This window comes from Megalobrama amblycephala, linkage group LG21 (genome assembly GCF_018812025.1).
Source record: "Megalobrama amblycephala isolate DHTTF-2021 linkage group LG21, ASM1881202v1, whole genome shotgun sequence".
Taxonomy (NCBI): domain Eukaryota; kingdom Metazoa; phylum Chordata; class Actinopteri; order Cypriniformes; family Xenocyprididae; genus Megalobrama; species Megalobrama amblycephala.
Window position 1 is genome coordinate 25100698 of NC_063064.1, and position 17474 is coordinate 25118171.

General features: G+C 35.9%; 1 protein-coding gene and 1 long non-coding RNA gene across 5 annotated transcripts in view; one reads left to right on the forward strand and one right to left on the reverse strand.

Annotated features, from left to right (window-relative positions):
• nkpd1 (NTPase, KAP family P-loop domain containing 1) overlaps positions 1 to 17474 on the forward strand; it is a 107471-nt gene that overhangs the window by 76594 nt on the left and 13403 nt on the right. Inside the window, exons 3-5 of one of the 4 annotated variants that reach the window (XM_048172126.1) lie at positions 5133 to 5185; positions 6854 to 6931; positions 14466 to 14586. The gene's annotated coding sequence lies outside the window, so the exon portion shown is untranslated. The remainder of the gene's footprint in view (positions 1 to 5132; positions 5186 to 6853; positions 6932 to 14465; positions 14587 to 17474) is intronic. The other 3 variants (XM_048172127.1, XM_048172125.1, XM_048172128.1) reach the window with 3 other exon arrangements.
• Positions 1 to 17474, reverse strand: part of LOC125256277 — a 33915-nt gene that overhangs the window by 3589 nt on the left and 12852 nt on the right. The window contains exon 4 of the long non-coding RNA XR_007182085.1: positions 13967 to 14153. This is a non-coding gene — a long non-coding RNA (uncharacterized LOC125256277). The remainder of the gene's footprint in view (positions 1 to 13966; positions 14154 to 17474) is intronic.

The following is a 17474-nucleotide window of genomic DNA, read 5'->3' on the forward strand; positions in this document are numbered from 1 at the left end:
TCTTCTGTATTCCAGAATGGCAGCACAGCTGAAAGGCTTGTTTGTTTGAACTGCGCCTTCTAGTGTACAGGCATGAATTTGCATTTCCTTCAGTCGGAGGCTTATTCGTTTCACTTTTGGTGTGAAAGGGCCTTTACATTTGCCAAAAATAGAACTTTTTTGTTGTTATTAAAACAAACAGCCCAGCCCAGATGAGAAAAAGTAACACAGAAGTAATGTAATGCATTACTTTCCACAAAAAGTAACTAAGTAATGCAATTAGTTACTTTTTTAGGGGAGTAACGCAATAGTGTAATGCATTACTTTTAAAAGTAACTTTTCCAAACACTGTCTTTTACATACAATGACAATTCATAGTGGCCACAAAAGTAACATCTAGGCACTGTATTTTGAGTCTACTGAAGCCATGATATGTGAACAGACAGAACTTGCATTACTTGTAATGCGTTATCTCCAACACTGGTAAAATAGCAAAATTGATGAAAGCTATAAATACATACACTGCATAAAGATTAAAAATGTTTTCTTTTGTAATCCAGGGGGGGAAAAAAAACAGTACAGGCTTAGAATAACATTGAGGGCTAAAAATAAATAATAACAGAATCTGTTATTTTAAATAAAGTTGCCATTTTCAAGGCTGATGTTTACTCTGTAAACAATTACGATATAACGAGTGGTATTTTATTTGTCTGTTTAATTAAGTTTTATTTTTATGAGGCATAAGAGCTAAGCATAGGTGTGATTAGGAGAGAAAAATGGCTATATCACAGATTGCTCAAGACACATTATAGTTATTCAGAACAGAGTTAGGATACTTCTGAGCATTGCATATACACAATGATGTTATGATTTATGACTCTCCATCTCTAACACATACTCACCCCAAAAGACCTGAAATAAAACACTTAACGCCAAAGCTAATGGGACAATGAACTAATGAGTCCTCCTTGTTTGTGAAGCTCCTTGACCTTTGTGATTTTGGGACCCAGTACTGATACTACAGCTCTGTTGGACAGGGAGCTATTATGGCCTGGTTAACTATAATGAGGTCTTAGTGCCTTTTTGCCGCTGTGAGAATGTACTATTAGAATCAGTGTTATGAACTGCAATGTACAGTGCGCTAGTGTTTATTCCCATCTTGGCAAACTTAATTTTCTGATTAAGTTTTATATTCCAGATTCTGAAAGACATCTACATGTTACAAAGTTTCTAGACTATATATATAATATATATATATATATACCGCTTCACCCAGCAATTCTGTGTATCACTACACAACACCTTAGCATCCACTCTTAACAACATAAACTGTATGTTCTCAATTGATATTGTTCATTGAAGCTTACTGTATTATGTAGAAGAGTATTGTGAGAAAGAGATCGAGTGAGCGAGTTTATTACCTGCATTCAGATTTGGCATTTTCCTTCAGGTTAGTCCTATGTTCATAATAAAACATCTATTTAAATGTTCAATGTATTATCTTGTACTTTTTAGGGATGCTCCAATCCGCCTTTTTTGCTTCTGATACCGATTCCGATACCTGGGATTCAGTATCAGGCGATGCGATACTGATCCGATATTCAAGTACTAATAATAAAAAGTGTTGAATTACCTAATAAACTGTATGCCTCACTGTATGCCTCAAATTAAACCATGGAATTTGGAATATAGCGCACAAAAACTTTATGCTGCTTTTTAATGTTTTTGTGCCTTTTGTGGGGCTTACCAATAACACAGAATAGTACACGCACGATATCGGATTTGGATCGGCCCCGCCCGGCCGATACCCGATCCGGATACACTGATGCCGCCATCTAATGGTGTAATAATGTAACTTCTCTTGCTGTTCACGGTCAGGGACTATTTTTTCCGGTGGAAGGAAAGCTTTTAATTAGAGTTTACTTCATGAAAGTTGCATTAATACATATTTTGCTTTAATATTTGTATTGTGTGCTCATTGTTTTATAAAAGAAACTCGAGGCAAGTGCTGTATCATGAATAAGTCACGGCTGAAGGGGTTGCAGTCACTCCGCTTCGTGTTGTGCCAAACAACACCATTCAGCCGTGACTTATTCATGATACAGCACAGCCTCTTGTACCTTATTGCTTATATATATTTCATTCAGCAAGGATGTATTAAATTGATCAAAAGTGACAGCAGCCTTTTATATTGTTACAAAAGTGTTTAGTTTCAAATAAATGCTGTTCTTTTGAAATTCCTATCATCATCAAAAAAACATTAAGCAGCACAACTGTTTTCATCATTAATAATAATAATAAAATGTTTTTTTTTTTCTGCACCAAATCAGCATATTAAAATGGTGGATAAAGGCGAATGTTGATGGTCAGTGAGTTGTGCAGCAGGGATCACATTTCCTTAAATAAATTTACAGTAATTATGGCAAATCACTAATTAAAACACAGCACGATTCCAGCACTTGATGCAAGTGTTTATTCTGGTGATCTGTGTATTCAGCACAAATCTAGAATATAAACCATAATGAACACAAATAGCACTCATAATGCATGATGAAATTGTCAAAATGATCAAAATAAAACCAAACAAACATACATAAAGCGGTTTGCTTGACTAATTCTTTCCATTTATTTCTCTTCTCTGAAGTTAAAGAACAATCCTATCAAACAATCTCAGACCAAAACCTACACCTTCCCCTAAAATCAGATGGAAATGGAAATGTCCTCAACCCTACAATCTGATTGGTTGATTGGAATGCAGTTCCAGGGCCGACAAGGATATCGATCCAGGAACATGTCCTACTCCGGTAAATCACGTTAAGTGTCAAGGGTAACAGCGCTTCAGTCACCTAAAGATTCATGTTCAGGTTTGGGGAGACACTATTGACCTAGGCTTTTTTTGGAATGGAATAATACAAAATATAATGCAATATATGTTGTATATCTTTTAAGAATAGTCAAATTCAGCTTCAAAAGTCAAAAATGAACTGCATTATGGGATGCCATATTTTGCTAAATGTACACTCTTAAAAATAAAGGTTCCAAAAGGAGGTTTTTGCAGCGATGCCATAGAAGAACCATATTTGGTTCCCAAAAAAACCTTTCAGCGAAGAGTTCTTAAAAGAACTGTGATTTTCTTAGCGTGAAGAACATTTTAATGATCTAAAGAACCTTTTTTACATTGTAAAGATCCTTTTGTGCAATGGAAAGTTTCCAAAGACGTCAAAGGTTCTTCATGGAACCATCAATGCCAGTATGGAAACTTTAATTTTGTGTAGCAGATATTCCTGCAGAAAATTGCCATATGTTGCCCAGTATACTATGTACTATAATAGAGTAGTTTTTAGAGTATGCCATTTACAGCCCTATCTTCAAAGCTTGCATTGAGACATTGATTGCTCTATGCCTAGACGTCTGATTGCATGAACAAACATATGCAGATTTCATTTTAGACGCCAGTACGCGATGAGCATTCTCAGCCACGCGTGATCTTCCCTTAACAACTTATTGATCTGGTCCTCACAATTCAGAGCAGTCTCCTCCTCTGATCACACTCTCTTCTATTCTTTGTACAACAGGTTGTGGTCCACTCTGAATAAGACTATCCCAGAAAATGAGGGAATTATGCAAATTAATCCCACCTATAACAATGCATTATGAAGAATCGCTCCCTCACATTTTCTCTGGCTTTCTGTCTTTTCTGATAGGGAACATTTTAAATCCCAGAATAATGAGTCATCCAACATAATTCATTCACTCTCTCCCACTTTTCTGAAACCAAATCCCGCAGCACTTTCTCGTCATCTTGACATTTTCCAACTGAATATTTCTACATTATGCAACTGTTGTGGAAACAAATCTTTACACATGACCCGAATGAGCAAATGAAAACAATGCAAATGATTGAGAGATTAGAGCAGCATTACAGGATAAAACACCAACAACCTCAGAGGAGCTAAAACAAGACTGTTTTCTGACCCCTAGTGGTCACGGAGGTGAAGTTTATGATGCCACAAAACAAAAATTTCCTGACACTGATGCCTGTTAACTTGCTCTTGCTCTCAGATATTGTACTGACCTTCACACCACGAATAAGAGAAGACATAGTAGCGTGTTTGAAGTAATCTCCTAGGTTTTATGTAGGAGCTTTGTGGGTCGTACTCCCTGTTTTTCTCTCTGTTCATTTTAGCTTTTTGTACATTCGAGAATCATACAGTGATCTTGAGATTTCCCTCAGTGGACTTTATCATTTCAAGCCTTATTTGCAAGCAGAAGTCTTGCTCTTTTGTTTACTGTACTATTTTGATATGCGTTCAAAAGCAAAACTTCCTTCCCAGTCCATTTACGAAAACTAAAATGCGAAAAATGCTCATTCAAATTCTCCGCCGAGAATATCAGAATATCTTATTTTGTGTTCCACAGAAGTCATTAACTATGCCAGTAAGGAGAGTATAGCCAATTATTAAAAAAAAAAAACACTTATATAAGTCTTAAAGGCACAGTAACCACAGTCTGTGTAAATGTGTCAGAGTGAGGAAAATAGTATTGAAAGAAAAGAAAAAAATGAAAAAATGCAATTTTTAGTGCAAAACTTCTTGACATTTTAAGTGAACTCCTGGGGAAAAAATGTAAACTGTCAAATATGTCACCTTTGAAGTTGAAGTGTATGATTTCTGCCCTACGATTGGCGCCAGAATTGTAAAAATGGTGAGTGCTTTTAAACAAACACCCCTGCTGTTTCCCATTGGTCATACAAAAACACATCCTGCCCCACACTCACGTTATTGGTTGAGCCAACGTTGCTGTTGGTCGGGATGCACAAACAAACAGATCAACGTTGTGAAAGTGCCACAGAGATACAGTGTTTACACTTTTCTGGGAAATCAACCTATACAGATGAATGACTTAAAGTCTCTGAAAGTACATTAGCAAAAAAGGAACATTTAGTTTGTGAGCTCTAACCCATTTATAGACAGAGAACAAGCTTTAGGAAAAATGAAAGTTTAATTGTTTTTGAGCAGTCACCTGCAACAAATGGCAGGCACTAAAAAACGGGTTGGAAAAATGTTCTCACCAGACATCATGGCAGAAGAGGGACATTCCTGTTCATGATATCAAGCCTAAATTAGATTTCTTCCCTTTCTGATTTAATAAAGGTATTCCTGGTTGCGCAGGAGCACGGAGAGCGGAGATGCGTGTGGACTTTCAAGTAGGTGCCGCAGTCCGTAATGAGGAAGTGGAGGATGGGGTGGAGGAGGAAACAGGATTCTACCACATACCTGTTCCCTTTATCCAGCTTTATCTGGCCAGTGGAGATTGCACCGGTGTTTAATAATCACCTCACATCCTGCTCGTTGAGCCACATAGCTCAAATTGTGTTGAAATATGTTTATCCTTTGCACAGTTAAGGGGAGGCTGGATGAAAACTGGGTGGGAGAAGTTCACACACACAGAAAGAGAAAATGCACACCTCATAGGACTGCGATTAGCAAACACACAAGACAGACACGGTAATCATACCAACCCGCTTGTGTAGGTCTTTAATGGAGATCTGTATCTCCAATTTGGATGAAATCCTTCATGTCAGGTTAGTGAGATGGAAGAAACGGAAAAACAGTGAGAGAAATATACTGTACACCGATTAAAAACCATCTAAAAGTGGGGTAAAGAAATGTGTTGGCATTCCCATTGATCTATACCTCTGATGTCAGAAATGGACCATGAGCTCAGCTCCTGATGTTGGCAGTCTTGGTTATTGTTTTATTATGGGAAATCTCAGCTCACAGGCCTCTGTAATGCTTGAATGAACAAATCTGATTAAGGCTTTTGATTTAACTCATTCAGCCGCTGAGAACAAAATAAAATTGGATGTTATTTCATTGTAACATTCCATCAGACACATCACATTTCACATGAAATTGAAACTAAGATGTGTGAATCTTGGACCATTTGAAAGCTTTACATAACAAGAATCAGAATGCTATGCCTGATTAGAACAGAACTGCAGTACTGCACTTCCATCTACAGGCCAAAATTGTCACTGCAGGAGAATAGAAAGAAAACTTTTGTACATCTAACCTCTAGGAAGATTATTTATTCATTTATTTTTTTGCTATATAATCCACTTTTATTCATTTGAAACTTGCATTCGGGCCTTTTTAAATTTTTAACATGATCAAATCTGCTGTACACAATCTTCACATGTCTTCTCTTTGATAGTTCATACTTTTTCAGCAAGTAAAATGTCTTTTACTGTAATGTAATTCATGTTATTACATGCATCTTTTTGCTGTGAAATCTATGATTTTTATAAAGTATGCATAAGCATAACCATATCAGATATGTTAATACGTCATCATTGGATTGCATTATATGTTTTGGCACATATTATTTGGAGGTATAAAGTGACAACTTTTTATACATTTTATGCAAGTAATCTGCTATACTGTTTTAATTTTAATTAACATTTGCACTAAATTTGCTCAGTTTGCGCCTCAGAATAAAATTAACGAACTTCTATAAAATTCTCCTATATCGTACTATATGAGTTTATAGGGTTAATGGGTTTCTTCACCACTGGCAAAATAGGTTTTCAATAAAACAAAAAAAAAAATGCTACCTGACTAGAGAAAAGCTATCGTCTTACCGTTTGCCAAATAGGTAGGAAAACTTCAACACCCATAATGCACTGGGCATGTTGCCATCCAAGGCCACTCTCATCAGTCTGCTATGGATATGCTTACCAGTCTTGCTTTAGTAGGAACTACTTCTTAGCAAACTTTTAGTCATGATGGTGTAGACTTGTATTGTATTGAAAGGTGTAAGAATTCAATGAGTAAACGTTTAGCGGGCGTGATTTTTTATTTTTTTTTTTCAGTTTCCAGTGAAGGATCTAGGACATTGTAGGCGGTGGCTAAAGGCTCCAAAGAATCAGATACAGAGAGAACACCGCAAGGTAAACTCTGCGGCCTTGTCCACACCAATATGTTTTCATTTGAAAACGCAACTTTTTCTATCCATTTTGGCTTTCCGTCCAGCTTTTTGAAAATGCACTCTGAAAAGTGCAAAACTGGATGACCACGAACACAGTGTTTTAGGCCAAACAGAGGGGGAAAAACCAAAAAAAAACCTGCAGTTTCACCCAACACCCCAAAGCAAAAAGCTGTCGTGTTCAGGTAACAAAGCTGTTGTCACCATGTTCCGACTGTTTGTGGGCAGGGATACAAAAATGCAGAAGAATAATCTAGTTTTCACGAAAGCCCTGGAGCTATCAAATGTTTTGGGTCATCTGGCAGACTTTTGCTGACAAATAAACATTTCCTTGTTCAGGTAAGATGGAGAACGAAGTTCATTTGCATAAGCTATACCAGGATTGTAACAATACAAAGCGGGTTGAAAATGGGCGAAGTTAAAGCGTTAGTTCACCCAAAAATGAAGTTTGTCATTAATTACTCACCCTCATGTCATTCCAAACCTTTAAGACCTTCGTTCATCTTTGAAACACAAATTAAGATATTTTTGATGAAAGCTGATTTCACGGTTTTATATCCCCCATAGGAAGCAACATAATTACCACATTCAAGTTCCAGAAAGTAAGTAAAGACAAAGTATTCTCGGCACTTCATAACATTAAGGTTAAACCACTGTAGTCATGTTAATTATTTTTACAATGTCTTTACAACTTTTCTGGACCTTGAATGTGGTAATTACGTTGCTTTCTATGGAGGATAAAAAAAATATATCATCAAAAATATCTTAATTTGTGTTCCAAAGATGAACGAAGGTCTGACATGAGGGTGAGTAATGACAGAAAGTTGATTTTTGCATGAACTAACCCTTTAATGGTGTGTTCAAAGTTGTGTGTCTTAAGAAGCACAATTCAGCTTATTTTAGTCTAAATGCATTGAATTAAAACAATATATACAAGATTTTACAACAATAGACACTAACAGACCTTAATCATGGCCATAATCCACTACTCGCCAAAAAAAAAAGAAGAAAAAAGCCCCAGCCCCCAAAACTCGATAGAGCTAATGTTGCTGTACTAGGGATACTCAAACAGCAATTTTAAAAGGCCACAGGACCAACTTTACATTTCAGGGATAATTAAATGTTGTCTTTGCATATTAAGCTGGGATTGAAAATTATTTCAAGCTTTTTAATAATAATAATAATAATAATAATTAAAAAAAAAACTACATGATATATAAATAAATAAATAAATAAATAAATAAATAAATAAAGGGCATGATGCATATTTGTACTGTTAAGTCTTTTCAGCAATATATGAAGTATAATCATCTGCACAGCACCAAGGCTGGAAAATATACCTATTTATTCATCTCCCTTTCCTTTCTCAAATCATCACTGTGATCTGTGTTAATTAAAGCAATAAAAGCCTCAAATAAATGAACTGACAGTGCTAACCGCAAATGACTTTTATCATAACTGACTGAATTAAACTTTAACCCTGTGGCAAACCCAACGTGAATGTTTACTTTTCCGAGTGATTAACACAATCAGCTATATATACTTTAACTGCCTCCAAGTCATTTAATTTCTTAGAGCAGACTTCTAAAGGATAAAAAATAAATGCTGCACTTAGTGGATTTCACTCAGATCTGTTTGCAGACCTTTTTAAAATAATTACTTTGCCAGTGATAAACAAGACAGAGATCATAGAGAGTGCACACTGACTGTACATGACTGTACCCTTACTTTTTGTAAGACCACTTCCGTCTTCGAGATCCACCGCATTTATATTCAGTTTTCTTTTGTTCTACACCTCTCTCTTAACTCACTTGACCTCCAAATGTTCCAGCTTGATTCGGCTTTTAGTGGATCGTCTTTTTTCAGTTCCATTTTTCCATGAAACTGTGAGCCTTTTCATTCATATTGCAATGTTCCTGCTACTATTAATTAATGTTTGTGTCTATGAGTGACGCATGTTGGTTAATGAATCCATTCAATAGGGCTGAGGAGAGATAAGGCAGTTCTATTCTATCAGTGATCTAAGAAAAAAAGATTTTTTTTAAGAAAAAAAAAACTTTTATTAAGCAAGGATGCATTTCATTGATCAAAAGTGATAGCAAAGACATTTGTAATGTTCCAAGAGATTTCTGGGATTTACATTAATCAAAGATAACTTCCTGTTTTCAAAAATGATAATAGGAAGAAATGCTTCCGCAGTAGGTCAGCATATTAGAATCAAGGATCATGTGACACTGAAGACTGAAGAGTAATGATGCTGAAATTCAGCTTTGCCATCATAGGAATAAATGACATTTTAAAATATATTAAAATAGAAAACATTTATTTTAAATTGTGTTATTATTTTACAATATTATGGTTTGTACTGTATTTTTAATCTAATAAATGCAGCCTTGGTGAGCATAAGAGACTTCTTTCAAAAGCAATCTCACAGATCGCAAACTTTTGAATGGTATATAATATAATATAATATAATATAATATAATATAATATAATATAATATAATATAATATACAGGTGCTGGTCATATAATTAGTCATATAATCAACAAAAAAAATTTTTTTTATTGTAAATTATTTTTAAAAATGAAACTTTCATTTATACTAGATTCCCTACATGTAAAGTAAAACATTTCAAAAGTTTTTTTTTTTTTTTTTTAATTTGTTGAGCGTACAGTTAATGAAAGTCCAAAATCCAGTATCTCAAAATATTAGAATATTTACATTTGAGTTTCATTAAATGACCTTCCCTACAGTATAAATTCCGGGTATCTCTTGTTCTTTGAAACCACACTAATGGGGAAGACTGCTGACTTGGCAATGGTCCAGGAGACAATCATTGACACCCTCCACAAAGAGAGTAAGTCACAGATGGTCATTACTGAATGTGGTGGCTGTTTACAGAGTGTGTATCAAAGCATATTAAATGCAAAGTTGACTAGAAGGAAGAAATTGGGTAGGCAAAGGTGCACAAGCAACAGGGATGACCACAAGCTTGAGAATACTGTAGCTTCACAATGAGTTAAATGAAGCCGGAGTCAGCGCATCAAGAGTCACCACACTCAGACATCTTCAGGAAAAGGACTACCAAGCCACTTCTGAAACAGAAACGTCAGAAGCATCTTACCTGGGCTAAGAGTCAAGAACTGGACAGTGAACAGTGGTCGAAAGTCCTCTTTTCAGATAAAAGTAAATTTTGCATTTAATGTTGAAATCATGGTCCCAGAGTCTGAAAGAAGACTGGAGAGGGACAGAATCCAAGCTGCTTGAAGTCTAGTGGGAAGTTTCTGAAGTTAGTAATGATTTGGGGGGCCGTGACGTCTGCTGGTGTTGGTCCATTGTGTTTTATCAAGTGCAAAGTCAATGCAGCCATCTTCCAGGAGATTCTGGAGCACTTTATGCTTCCATCTGCTGACAAGCTTTATGGAGATGCTGATTTCCTTTTCCAGCAGGACTTTAGCACCTGCCCACAGTGCAAAAACCACTTCCAAGTGGTTTGCTGACCATGATATTACTGTGTTTTATTGGCCAGCCAACATGCCTGACCCCTGAATCTATGGGATATTTTCAAGAGAAAGATGAGAAACAGTCGATCCAACAATATACAGATCATCTGAAGGCTCAATAGTGCCTCAGCAGTGCCACAGGCTGATCACTTCCATGCCACACTTCACTGATGCTGTAATTTGTGCTAGGAGCAAGTCATTTGCTGTAATATGTGCTGCCGACCAAGTATTGAGTGTACAAATGAACACACTTTAAAGAACTTGAACTTTTCTGTTTTGAAAATCCATTTTTTGATTGATCTTAGGAAATATTCTAATATTTTGAGATACTGGATTTTGGACTTTCATGAGCTGTACGCTCTAATCATCAAAATTAAAAAAAAAAAAAAAAAAAAAACTTTTGAAATGTTTTACTTTACATGTAGGGAATCTAGAATATATGAAAGTTTCATTTTTAAAAATAATTTACAATAAAAAAATTAACTTTTTCACGATATTCTAATTATATGACCAGCACCTGTAATATAATATAATATAATATAATATAATATAATAGGGGTGTAACGATAATGCTGAGGTCACGATACGGTACGTATCTCGATACTGGGTTCATGATACGTATTACGATATTTTGAACTAAATTTTAAAAATTAAACTGAAATTCAAATAACAGATTTATTTAAAAAATATTAACAATTTTAATAACTTTGTTGTAAATACAAGATCACATTTCAAGGTTTAATAAAACCTTCTGTATTCAAATTAACAGCTGAATAGGTCTGTCTGTCACTGAAAAAAATGTTAAATTTAACATGAACTTAGAATTAAGAAGCCTAAGACAGAACTTCTTAAAGCAAAGCATCGCAAGCATCTTTTGCTTTTCCGTGAGCACAGCTGTTACAGTGGCACTGCGGTGAAAGAACGCCACGGCTTTTCTCACGCGATCAAGCAAGAGACTGACGCGAGAAACATTTAAACCTGCTTGCAAGATTCAATGTTTGCGCGAAACACTTACTGAAATAGAGAGCTGATTGAGACACACCCTTAATATGTGGTGACAACACGGCTTCTCTCACTGCCACCTCTATGTTGTGTGCATTATCAGTAACAACAGCAGTCCTATGAGGAGCTCTTTCAAGCTCCCACTCTTGTACAGTGTTGTGCAAGTTATATCCAAACTGTAATACATTATAGATTACTTGTTACTGTTATTTAAAAGTAATTCTTTACCTTACAATATTACTGTCTCAGAATTGTAATGCGTTACATTACTCCTGTATTACTTTTGAGTTACTTTCACCAAAATAACTAAGTATAACTTAACATTCTAAAATGACAAAATGTACTGCAGAGCATTTTACATCCAGTAAATTTTGGGCTAAAAGTGTGTTGTAACACAAGCATTACTGAACATGTACCGAGTTAAATATTACTGAAAATTGATTAGTAATGCCTTACACTACTGCGCTACAGCAAAAAGTAATATGTTACTGTAATGCATTACTTTTGAAACGCGTTACTCCCAACACTGCTCTTGTAGGGCCGCTTTTAAAACTTTGGCTATATTAGTTCCAGTGTGTGATTAAAAAAGCAGGCGAGTATGAAGCATGACAATTTCCATTTCCCACTGCATGTTAATAACATGCGGCGTGTCTGTAATATAGCTTTGACAAAATGCTGCCAGATGTCGGACTTATAAGAAGACAGGGCATCATCAATTTCAGTTTCAGCCGAGCTCATGTTCAGTTTAAAGGGATAGTTCACCCAAAAATGAAAATTTGATGTTTATCTGCTTACCCCCAGGGCATCCAAGATGTAGATGACTTTTTTTCTTCAGTCGAACGCAAATTATGATTTTTAACTGCAACCGCTGCCGTCTGTCAGTCAAATAATAGCAGTGATTGGGAACTTGAACAATAAGAGTCGAAAAAACTTCCATAGACAAGTCCAAATTAAACCCTGCGGCTCGTGACGGCACATTAATGTCCTAAGACACGAAACGATCGGTTTGTGCGAGAAACCAAACAGTATTTATATAATTTTTTACCTCTAATACACCACTATGTCCAAGTTCGTTCAGCTTCCGGCTAGTGAGGTCTGATCGCGCTCTGACAACGGAAGTGATGTCTCGCGCTCATTGAAGTATATGGGCGAGACATCACTTCCGTCTTCAGAACGCGTTTTTTGACCTCACTAACAGGAAGCTGAACGAATTTGGACATAGTGGTGTATTAGAGGTAAAAATTATATAAATAATGTTCGGTTTCTCGCACAAACCGATCGTTTCGTGTCTTAGGACATTAATGTGTCGTCACGAGCCGCAGGGTTTAATTTTGATTTGTCTAAGCAAGTTTTATTTACAGTTATAGTTGAAGTTCCCATCTACTGCTATTATTTGACTGACAGACCGCAGCGGTTGCAGTTAAAAATCATAATTTGCGTTCGACTGAAGAAAAAAAGTCACCTACATCTTGGATGCACTGGGGGTAAGCAGATAAACATCAAATTTTCATTTTTGGGTGAACTATCCCTTTAAGAGATTTCTGCAACTGCAATGAAAGCACAAGCGACACTGTTGCAGAGTAGGTCATGTCGACAGCTCAACCAATACTATTAGACTGCTGTCTATATTATATTATATTATATTATATTATATTATATTATATTATATTATATTATATTATATTATATTATATTATATTTTTCCTCTTTAGAGAAAAACTAAAATACATAAATACTTTAAAAACCTTGTACTTACTAAATATAAACATGCAGATCTGATGTTGACCTCTAGGAGCAGTAGAGTTCTGTCTCTGAGAGCTGTCACATGAACGAGTCAAGTCTGCTTGTATGGATCAAAGGGTCAAGGTTTGGCTTGTTAACCATCCAGTTAACCATTCACCTGATTATAAAAAAGCCTTGTGACTAATAACTACGAAGTCACAGAAAAATTACCATATGAAACGATGATGGCAACATAAACACACTTTTTACAGACTTCACAGTGACTGAGCCCACATACTGAATTTCACATACCTGTTGCAGCATGAACTCAGCAGTGAATTGTAAGTTAATTACTTTAATAGCATTTTATACCAGGTTGTAAGCAATTGTAGTAAATGTAGTATAATAGCAGCACTGAATAAGACCATGCAGCCAGCAGTTAAATTGCACTAATGCTGGTTTTGCTCCATGCTGCTTGTGTGCTCCTTGTGAATTAAACAGCCAGAACAGCCTGTAGCAAACATGGGATTATTACACTATGCATAGCCAATTTGAACATGTGCAGAGAAGTGCATCCTAATGTGCACAAGCTTTTTTTTTTTTTTTTTTTGGAGGGTACTGGTTAAGCATAACACAATTTAATAGGATTTTTATATATACAGTAAAACTATTTTAAAATTTAATTGGATTGTTCCTCATTCTAATTCAGCTCATTATATTCAGACATTATGGGTGGTTTTGCCCTTCCTCTCTTTATAGTAGGAGCTTTACCTTTATGTTGGTGAAGAATCTCATCATCAAGTCAGTCAGCAGCTGGAACTAATGCATATGTTTCAGAAGGAGATTGTGCTCTTTTATACACTTCATAGAAATCTTGGAGAGAAGGAAGATCAGAGGGGTCTTGATCACCAACTTTGACTTGTTTAGTGGTTTGAAAATTGTGCAGCACACTCCAGTCCTGAGGTACAGAGAATGACATTCAAGTATGAACTGAATAATAATAATGATAAAATAAATAAATGTAATTTAAAAAAGTAAAATTCACCGCCTACCCTGACCAGGGCATGTTCTCAAATGAGTATGTGAGACTGACCTGATGGCTTTTGGTCATGATCCAACAGATTATGTGATAATGATAACTGATGATAAAATAACACTAGAACTGAACTTAAATTTGAATGTAGTATTTTAGTGATATAATGTGATTGTTTTGACATTTACATTATTTTATGTATTAATTTGCCTACTTATTTCACATGTAATTATACAGTATCTGCAGTGTGAAGGGGGAAGTGGTGAGACTTGCTGATGAAAAGAGTCCCATCATTTCCTTGCATGCTGGTTCACTCTAAGGAAGATGGAAACATTTAAAGTCCTCCTGAAATCAAAATGTAAGTTTTTTTTTTGTTTTTATTTTTTTAGCTTTTAGTATGAATAGAATAGCTTTAAGGTTATGAATAAGCTTGTGTGTTCCAAAAACAATGACAAAAATTTGCATTTAGGAGATATAAGCATTCAAAACTATAAGCATGTTGTTACTGTCACATGACCTACCAGCGTCAGTTACATCCCTTCAACTCCATTCACAAATCCTCTCCCGTGGCCTTATGGGATAGCAAAGTGTCCATTGTATGCACACTTCAGAATCTCACCAGAAATAGTAAGTCATCCGGGTACTTTTCGCCTACTGTTTTTCACATACAAGTATTTAAAGGTGCCCTAGAACTTTTTTTTAAAAAGATGTAATATAAGTCTAAGGTGTCCCCTGAATGTGTCTGTGAAGTTTCAGCTCAAAATATCCCATAGATTTTTTTTAATTCATTTTTTTAACTGCCTATTTTGGGGCATAATTAGAAATGAGCCGATTCAGGGCTACTGGCCCTTTAATCCTCGTGCTCCACGCCCCCGGAGCTCGCGCTTACCTTGAACAGTGCATAAACAAAGTTTACACAGCTAATATAACCCTCAAATGGATCTTTACAAAGTGTTCGTCATGCATGCGGCATGTATGCGTCGGATTATGTGAGTGTTGTATACTGTTATATTGTTTACATTTGATTCTGAATGAATTTGAGGCTGTGCTCCATGGCTAACGGCTAATGCTACACTGTTGGAGAGATTTATAAAGAATGAAGCTGTGTTTATGGATTATACAGACTGCAAGTGTTTAAAAATGAAAATAGCGACGGCTCTTGTCTCCGTGAATATAGTAAGAAACGATGGTAACTTTAACCACATTTAACAGTACATTAGCAACATGTTATTGTTCTTGCTTGCTTACCTAGTCTGATGATTCACCTGTGCAGATCCAGACGTTCTGCCCTTGTCTAATGCCTGTCATAATGTTGGGAACATGGTAACAGTCGGTGTTATGTTGAGATTCGCCTGTTCTTCGGAGGTCTTTTAAACAAATTAGATTTATATAAGAAGGAGGAAACAATGGATTTTGAGACTCACTGTATGTCATTTCCATGTACTGAACTCTTGTTATTTGACTATGCCAAGATAAATTCAATTTTTCATTCGAGGGCACCTTTAATTTCGGATGCAGTGTTACTCTCTCACTTCCACTAAAATGGATCACGGATTTTCATGACATCGCAGCGGACTTCAGCTTCTCATCAAATCTTCTGTCCAATCAAATGCTCTCTAGAATCTGATGTCCCGCCCCCTCCTACACTATAAACAGGCGCTGAAGCTGTGGCTGAAATCGATCATTTGTTCACACATTTATTAGAATATATGGTGAATGGCACATAGTGCACTACATAGAGGATAGGGAACAATTCAGACAGTGTAAATTTGCTTTCTATTGACGCGAATGAAGTCTGTTTTTTAGCGTTAGTGCCACGTGAACCACCCCAGCGGGAACACAATCTGTTCCAGTCCAGAGACACGAGAGTACAGAGCGGATCATACGCGCGAGTCGGCACAGACCACAAAACGTTTGGACACATTTGAATTCTACAAACAATGTTATATTTTAAAGCAATATGGAGGAGAAACGGTTAGAGATTATGAGGTTTTACGAGCTCAACGGCTCTGGAATAGTTGTGATCTAGGCAAAACGCTATTGGCTATTTTGAAAATAGGAGGGGCTTCTAGATATATCCCTCCCTGTCTTCCTGTTTCATTGGAAATTACGTCAACACAGTAAATAAAGCTGCGCGTTCCAAGGCACTTCAGTGGGCCTTTAAGCATTGTACAGTCAACTTAGACTGCTCAATAAAAAAATTAGTTGACCAGAATCCAGGGAAGCCACAGATAGAAAAGAGCTGAGAGAAATGCCTTCTAAGAATTTTGTAGAACATGAAAAATGCATTTATTTTTCTTCTCTTGACTAGGTTTCCTACAGGGATGTGCCAAAACATTGAGAATTGTGAATCTATTGATGAGTCTTTCACATGACTTCCGGACAACTTTTAAAATTCATATCCTGCCTCACAGCTGACCAGGTCCAGCAGCACTGGTTCCAAAAGCCGCATGCCCTGGAGCAGTCATATGCTTGCCTGGCTGTGGTTAGTAAACAACATAACTGACCAGGGAACAATCCAGGGAGCAATCCATACAAAACTGTATTTGTTGGGTCAAGACACTGCATTACATTAAAAACAAAAACATTTAGCTTTTGGTTCATCAGATTTAAATACATGAATGCAGCTGAAAATCCAATAAAAAGCAGATATTTTAGATAATAAAAAATGAGTTTCAGCATAAAAAGCAAGCATTGCCACTAAATATCTATAGAGATACAAATACCATTTAAAATTTGAGTCAGTACGATTTTTGTCTCTTATGCTCACCAAGGCTGCATTTATTTGATTAAAAATACAGTAAAACAGTTGTGAATTGTGAAATATTATTACAATTTAAAATATGTTTTCTATATTAATGTTCTATTTTAAAATGTAATTTATTCCTGTAATGTCAAAGCTGAATTTTCAGCATCATTACTCCAGTCTTCAGTGTCACATGATCTTTCAGAAATCATTCTAATATGCTGATTTGCTGCTCAAGATACATTTCATAACCAATGCTGAAAACATTTGTGCTGCTTAATATTTTTTGCAAAAAATCGTGATACTAGGACTTCTTGATGAATAGAAACTTAAACAGCATTATAACATTACAAATGTCTTTACTGTCACTTTTGATAAAAATAATGCATCCTTCCTGAATAAAAGCAAAGGAATTAGAAAACTTTAATGAAAAAAAATAAATAAATAAAAAATAACAGTTGTTTAACCAGTTTATCCCACTTCAGCATTTGTCCCCCATC